The sequence below is a fragment of the Podarcis erhardii genome, assembly GCF_964252035.2.
Source record: "Podarcis erhardii genome assembly, chromosome: 5".
In the NCBI taxonomy this organism is placed as follows: Eukaryota; Metazoa; Chordata; class Lepidosauria; order Squamata; family Lacertidae; genus Podarcis; species Podarcis erhardii.
The window spans coordinates 3,902,161-3,910,073 of NC_138509.1; the positions used below are offsets into that span (position 1 = coordinate 3,902,161).

The following is a 7,913-nucleotide window of genomic DNA, read 5'->3' on the forward strand; positions in this document are numbered from 1 at the left end:
TTAGCAGCCTTGTCCTTAGGCAAAAGGAACCTCCAGCCCATGAGCAGAGAAATCCTGTTCTAGTTTTTTCTCTCATTACTGCTTCCTTCTCAGCTGAAGAGATGGGCTTCACTCTTCCATAGCAGGCAGATCAAACCAACCAATATGAACAAAACACATTCAGCTCACAGGGACTCCAGAGATCCAGTGGCAGAGCTTCATGTTCCTGCGCCGGGGGGGGGGGGTGGAGAGCAGGCGGGGCGGGGCTGGCGTGTGTCCCAGGGACATGGCACGCTGCCCGCAGGGGTGTGGTGCATGTCCTGGGGGGCGGGCAGCCCTGATGGCACCCCACCAGGATTGCTCTGCTGGGGGCGGTGTGCTCCGCCCCGCACTCCTCTTCCTCCGCCAGTGCAAAGATCCCACCCAAATGGCATACAGTTTTCCCTTGGTGGGCACTTTCCTTTAGTTACGTAAAGAATTGAAGCTGTTCTTCCTAACAAGAAATATGCATTGAAGGAAACTTGTGACAGGGAGTGGAAAGCAAGGGCACCATTTCAGGTGTGCTGAGGGAAGAGACTTTGGGGGCGAGAGGAGATTGCAAATTCCCTTCTTTGATCATATCACGAAGGTGAAATTGCAACACACACTGCATTTGCTGCAGGTACTTTAAAACTTACACACGCTAACAGCAACATTGTAAGCACCAAGAGAACCAAAACCCTTTTGGTTTTGAAGCCAAGGTTGCCTGCTCACAATACATTGAAGGCACACCCTCTCTCCAAAGAATTCTGGAAACTGTCATTCACCCCCTCACAGAGCTATGACTCCCAGCACTCGTAACAAACTTCAGTTCCCATGGTTCTTTGCGCCCTGCATGCGCTTTAAATGTGCTTTAACTGTATGAAGAATATGGAGCCAAAGTGATTTTTGCCTTCTGTGTGCATCTCAAAAGTATGAGCAGAGCTATGCATGCTCTAAAAATGTTTTAAATCTGCACTCCGAACATATTAGTCCATTCTGCTTTTGCCTAACTTATTCTTCCGTTTTTACTGTTCTGTATAGTTCGTTTCAGGGACACGGGTGGCACTGTGGGTAAAACCACAGTGCCTAGGACTTGCCGATCGTATGGTCGGCGGTTCGGTTCGAATCCCCACGGCGGGGTGAGCTCCCGTCTTTTGGTCCCAGCTCCTGCCCACCTATCATTTCAAAAGCACCCTTAAAAAAAAAGTGCAAGTAGATAAATAGGTACTGCTTTATAGCGGGAAGGTAAACGGCATTCTGTGTCCTGCACTGGTGCAGGCTCGCCAGAGCAGCGATGTCACACTGGCCATGTGACCCAGAAGTGTCTGCGGACGGCGCCGGCTCCCGGCCTCTAGAGTGAGATGAGCGCACAACCCTAGAGTCTGTCAAGACTGGCCCGTACGGGCAGGGGTACCTTTACCTTTACCTTTATAGTTCGTTTCATGTTGCCAAACCTGGGGTTCAGGCAGGAGCCATAATCCACTTCAGGGATTCCAACAGGCATTGCTCATGCAGTTCCAAGCATCTATTTGCAACCCAAAAGGGTAAGTTAACATGCTCAGAAAGAAGGACAGAAAAAGCTTTCGCTCCTGAATTCTGCACATGCTGTGGTAATTCTGCGGAACGGTGGCATATGTGTCTCCTGTTATTCAACATCTATACAAAACTGCTGGGAGAGCTGTCATTCGGGCATCTGGAGCATATTACCATCAGGATGCTGATGGCTCTCACTGCTGCCTCTCTGTTCCATCACAAACAGAGAGGCTGTGAAGGGGCTGGATTGGTGATGGGCTGGGTGGGGGCTAAGAAACAGAGGCAGAAGCCTGACAAAATGGAGCTGCTGCGGGTGGGTGGTTACCAGGTCTGGGGATTAAATGTACAAGCTCGTATTGGAGGGGTTCTACTCCCCCTGAAGGAACAGGCCCACCCTGTGAAATGGGGAGGTGTTGCCTGCCCCCATCGCCTCCTTGCTGACAGCTGATGCCACTTCTCCTTACTTGTCTGGTAGTGGCAGAGGTGGGGGGCACCCTTGGGATTCTTCTGCCCCCAGCAGCTGCATCACTTCAGCCCTTGTGGTCCTGTTTGCCACAGAGATTGGCACACTCACTGGCCTTAATTTTGAAAGGAAGTTTCACAACGAATAGTTTTCAGGCACACAGCAGGCCACCTCCTTTCCTTACAGAAAAGGCCAGCCATGCATGTCATGGGCTTTTTAGGAAATATGGACACCAGGGAAGACCTCAGAGTGCAGACAACCAGAGAGCTGATTTGCAGAGACTGACAAATGCTCCAGCCGCCTTGAAAGTAAGGCAACAAAGACCCTCCAACCCCCTATGAGAATTCCATAAAAATTATCCCCTACCTTTTGATACTTTTTGAATGCATTTTCTTTTCTCATTAATTGGTGGAGAATGGTGGGGGTAAAAAACGCAGCTGAAATTTTCAACGCAGCACTAACCGTTTGCCTTCTCAGCAGTCTCAGTGACCAAGGAAGATAACAGCCTTGTTGTAATCACTTTACCGTCTAAAATATGAAAAATGCTTCAATCAAAAGCAGAAAACATCTCACCAGGCATCCTTTAAAGTTTCCAAAATTAATTAGAGCAGACGACTAATTAGTCACTAAGTATATTTACTGCCTTATGCTCCAAATAATTAGGTAACATTTTATCTAGCCAGAACAACCATGGAATTTTCAGCCCTGCTTCATTAGTTAAATTGCAATATAACTATTTATGTGAGCTGAAATTGCAATCCATTCCCTTGTCACTTTTATAACTTATTGCATTAAAACCAAAGAAGATCTTCTTTGTCCTCATGACTACCTTGTTAAGTAGGGCAATTATTATTATTGTGTTTTTTTAAAGTGACTGAGAGAATAATTTGCACAAAGCATTGGTAAATCTGAACACTGCTTTTCCTGGAGCTAAGTTTATGGTGTGCTAATAAATGTAAGATACCGATTAAGAGAGTCTCAATTTGAGAGGCAGGATGTGCGTGGTGAGAGGTTGTTGCAAGGATCCCTGGAGGTAGAGGGCAAAACCCCTTCCTCCCATCATGGGGTTAATTTGAATGAGGTCCATTCCAACCTGTGTTGAGGGGGGGGGAGGTTAATTCTCTGTGAGTCAGCAGAAATCCCCCCCCCCCGCCCTTCGGTACAGCTCCGGGCATCTTGTGACTGTCTTATCTGAGTTTCTGGACAAACTAGCTCAGGACCTAGAGCAGGGGTCAGCAAACTTTTTCAGCAGGAGGCTGGTCCACTGCCCCTCAGACATTGCAACTTAGCCTAATCAAAGTCCCCAATTTTCAAATAAATAAATATGATTTGAAAAATCAAAACATTTAAATAAATATAAATATGATGTGCTTCTCATACCCTGAAGCATCTTGTATATTGCTTTGCTTTCCACAAGAGTGGGCAAGTAGCAAAGAACAGGCAAAAGGAATCAGTATCTTGTTAGTTTAGTGTCATGATTTCTGTGGGGACCTGCTGCACCTCTTTCTGTTATAATATAGGGTTTTAGTATTCTTTTTGTGTTTGCTTGCGTGAAAGTAGAATTCCCTCTTGCCATTGATTTAAAAGCGTACATTTCTTGATTACTCAAAACTTAAATGTCTAGCAGCTGATGTGTGAACTCAATTTTAAAAATACTCTGTTAGAAAAGATGGGAATTCTCATGACATATAAGGACCTGGTTGAGTTTTTCTAAAAGTTTGTTTCAGACCAGCTGCTCTATCTGCAACAGAGCACTGTCAGTACATTCATAGCATTAGTGAGGAGATATGAAGCATCTCTTTGTGTTGTGGTGGTTTATCAGAATGGGCCATTCACACATGCAAGTCCTCATGTAATACACGTGATGAATACTCTGGTGTGACTCAGGGGGAATCTAAACACATATTTAAAAAGTTTTGAAAATGCTTTTTTAAAAAAAGTTTTGAAAAATATATTGAATTTGCCATAGCTCACTGTCGCCATCTAGTGTCACATTTGTATAATGCACTTTACAACACGCTTGAAAAGTTTTATTTGCAGCTGTATAGCTGAGTCCCCAGTCCTTGGTTCAAAGTTCACTTAGAATGTTAGGACTGAATTTAGTATCTTTTCACATTGTAATAATGAGCAGTGATCACATGTTCACTATATATGAATGTGTATAGCATACACATAGGCCTTAATTGACTATTTCAGCTTTTCGTGGGAATGCACTTCCTTCAAAGAGCCCGTTGGAGTCCTTTCATTAGGAAGGAGTACATTAGTGCTGATTACATAAACCAGAGCATATCAATGCCCTGAGGCTCTCCCAGAAGAATCAAGAAACACTGAATTCTTCTAGAAATAAATTCAGTATTTGGAGTAGAGGAAACAGAATGCCAATAAAGAAATCAAACATCATAGGCTTTTGAATTTTAAGGCAATAAATACCTTTTAAGCAATATAGGTTTGAAGATATCAGCCTCATTCTAAGGCAGTCATATTTATGGTGGCCTCAGTTCTGATGTCATGGAACAGAGGGAGTGTATTGTTCAAAAACGGTTTTATCTTTGCTTCTTGCACTGTGGCAATTCCATGGCATTCTTCATTTAATTTGAAGCATTACAGCTTTTTGTGGCTTAGATACTTTGAAAAGCAATTAGAGTTGTATCGCTTCCTTCTCTTTGGATAAATTACCTTCAACAGCTGTACTGATTAGGTTGCATTTTGGAAAGCTGCCATTTTGATTGTCAAAGGACGAGCAAATAACTGTGTATTCTCACAGTGGCAAGTTCAGAGACGCTTTGTAAGCCTCTTTGAGGAAAGTGGAATATAAATGTGACTATATATATATATATATATATATATATATATATATGAGATGCAATAAGGTTGCATCATTTATTTATCTCCCTCCTCACTACTGTACTCCCCTGGTTCCTCCACTCAGCCTCCTTATCTCCCTAAATTCTCCCCTAGTATTCTAAGTGAGAATTTGGTAACACGTTTCATTCCTTCCTTATGTTTTTCTGCTGGAAGGACTGGCTGGGAGCTGTACATGTTCATGGTTGGTAGACTGTGTCCAGGGTTTGTTAATGAGAGCAACAAGTTTTCCACGTTTCACAGCCATTATATTATTAATTACCTGCCCTTCACCCTGATGTCCTAAAGTGGGTTACAGCAACTTAAAAGACAACATTAAAAACTGTTTTAAAACAATTAAAAAAAAATACAATCACAAAATGCAAGGCAAGTCCTGGAAACATCTGTTTCATCCTTGCAATGTAATCTAGGTTAGGCTGAGAGATGTGCCTAAGGCTGTCCAGTGAGCTTTATGGCTGAGTGGGGGCTTATATTCTGGTTTCCAAGGTCCTAGTCTGACACTCTAAACACTATACCATACTTTTTCCACACAAAAATGCAAAGTTTGCTTCTCTAGGTTCTGACCTGGGAAACTAAGCAGGCACCTCAGATTTTGTTCAGTAAAATTTATGATTTTTACCCATGATGTTGTTATGTATTTTTCATTCAGTAAGTGTATAAATGGTCTTCTTCATTCATCAAACTAGATGTAAGATTTGTCATGTACCGGTAGTTTGTGTAACTGATTATATGTATATATTCAGAATTCCCCAGCTAGAGCTTCATCTGAAGTCTTAGCCCACTGTACTTGCTATTCATAATGGGATAAAATCATCCCAGTCCATCTCAGGGCTTTGTGCTGGCTGCTTGCTAAAGAGAAATCAATCTCCATACTAGCAAGTGAAAGCCCCCCACCCTGAATTTGAGTGGAAATGCTGTTTATTTATCACAAATGCACTTTAATTATTCCAGATCAGGTTCTTGTATTCTAAGCTACAGCATCAATTGGGAACAAGTGCCAGGAGTTAACATACCATCTGTGTTACATATGAATCAATTGAGCCTGAATTGTGATAGATAACCTAGCTACAGAGTTATGTTAAGAGCAGAAAATTGAATCCTGAGGGTAGTCAAAATATTGATGGAAGCTGTAGATTTATTGAAGCCAGCTGGTTTCATAATAGAATCATTTGCAAGGCATTTCATTTACATTTCTCTCATTACCCCCCCCCCCCCCAAGCATTAGTATTACAACTGAGTATTTATTTGCCAGCTCAGGGCATTCGTGAGTCTACTTAATTTCTCATTTGCAGGCAATTAGATTCCAGTTTACATCTTGTGGCTTCACGACCTCCTGCTTGTGGTGCCGTCCTTGGAGATATGAGGATACAGGGGAAGTATCAATTGCTTTTCCAATTGCAGGTGGATTCAAGAAGCAAACAATGCTGCCCCCATCTGTAAGGTCTGGGCTGTCAAAAAGTTGAAAAAAGCACCACTTGGCTCAAGCCGGCAAGCAGCACAGTCACAAGCAGCAGCAGGGAAATCCTGAATGGAATTGCCATTAAGTGAAAAAGGACATTGGAGCAGCAGTCCTGCTGAAACAAAGCTGTCTTAACCGGATGCTGGGAGCTCCAAATGTGAAAATGAGCACCAGAGGGGCCAAAGCACACACTCTCATTTCAAGGAAGGACTAGCATCATAGGACCCAAGGCCCCTTCGGCCCCCCAGTAAAACATTTGAGGGGGCTGCCTCTCCAGTTGATGGGCATTGCCATTCAAATGTGTGTGTGTGTGTGTGTGTGTGTGTGTGCTGCATCATGTGATTGATTATGTGGGGTGTTGTCCCTCCAATATTTTATTCAAGTTGACACCCCTGCCTATTATCTTAAAGTTTCTTTCCTCCATCTTCTCCGCAATCCCAAAGTAGGAAGTGTTTGTTCTCGTTCTCTCTCTCTCTCTCCTGCAGTGTCAGTAGTGACAGCTAGATGGAACGCACAGTACTGTTGTCAACTCAGTACCTTCAGAGACCTCCCCATCACCTCATTAGCGTGGGAATCTATATTTTAGGCTTTGCAATTAACCCAGCGATGCCTCCAATTTCCATGCTAAGCTTTCTTGATGAAGGCAAGAGTGAGTGCCAGGGCCACTCTCTTCTCTTCTGTCATGTAGCTCTTCATATGTGTGATGCTTAAGAGGAAGGGCTGGTAGAATCAGTTTGGAATAACAGTAGCTCTTGTGCCTTGAAATGCTCTCGGGAGGCAGGTCTCCTTAGAGCTGAGCAGAAATGGCTTCCCAAAAGTTATTGCCTTATTGGTGAAAAGCAGGCAGGCAGGGGGGACTCCTCAAGTATTCTTGAGGAGGAGAGCAGAATTGTCCAACATTGGAGAGGAAAAGGGGCTGGAGAAGAACCTTCTTGGAAAATGCAACAAAAACTACATTATTGGCTGGCACTTCTGAAGCCCACCCCATAGAGCTGTGTTAACCTATCTTTTAATTTTTTAAATAAATTTTTACTCACTCATTATCTATGCTTAATTAGTATTCTATGTATATGTTTATGTATATGTATGTATATGTATATGTTTAAATCTACATTTGGTTCTTGTTCCCATTTATTTAATAATTATTTGTTTAGATTCATATTGTTATGCTATTTGCTTATGCTAGTCTGTGACCGTAATAAAGTACTTGACTTGATTGTTGGTTCATGCTGATGATTCAATAGGTAAAGGAAGAGTTTTGGAAGGAAGAGGGGCCAAGCCCATAGATTTCTTCAGTTCTATTAATATAATTTAAACATTCTTAAAAATGGATTCATAGTTGTGCTCATAATTTTCTACCCTATTTCCAGATGGTGAAATGGAGGGGCAATGACTAAAATTCTCCTTCAGCTCATGGGAAACCTGAAAAAGAAAACGGATCTTTTCTGGGAATTTTTTGGCTAACTTTAGTTCTGCATATGAATGACAAGTTTGTAATGCTGAGCTGGTACTGAGCTACACCACCCTGCATCAAGGCACTGCTACCTTGATTCCCATTCCCATTCAAATGGTTTGTGTGCACTGCGTCATGTAATC

At 42.7% G+C, this 7,913-nt stretch overlaps 1 long non-coding RNA gene across 1 annotated transcript; it reads left to right on the forward strand.

The window, feature by feature from the left end:
* Nucleotides 1–362: 362 nt before the first annotated feature.
* LOC309341518 lies at nucleotides 363–6,432 on the forward strand. The gene is made up of 3 exons (XR_014156366.1): nucleotides 363–607; nucleotides 1,435–1,544; nucleotides 6,151–6,432. It is a non-coding gene; the product is annotated as an uncharacterized lncRNA (long non-coding RNA).
* Nucleotides 6,433–7,913: the final 1,481 nt, after the last annotated feature.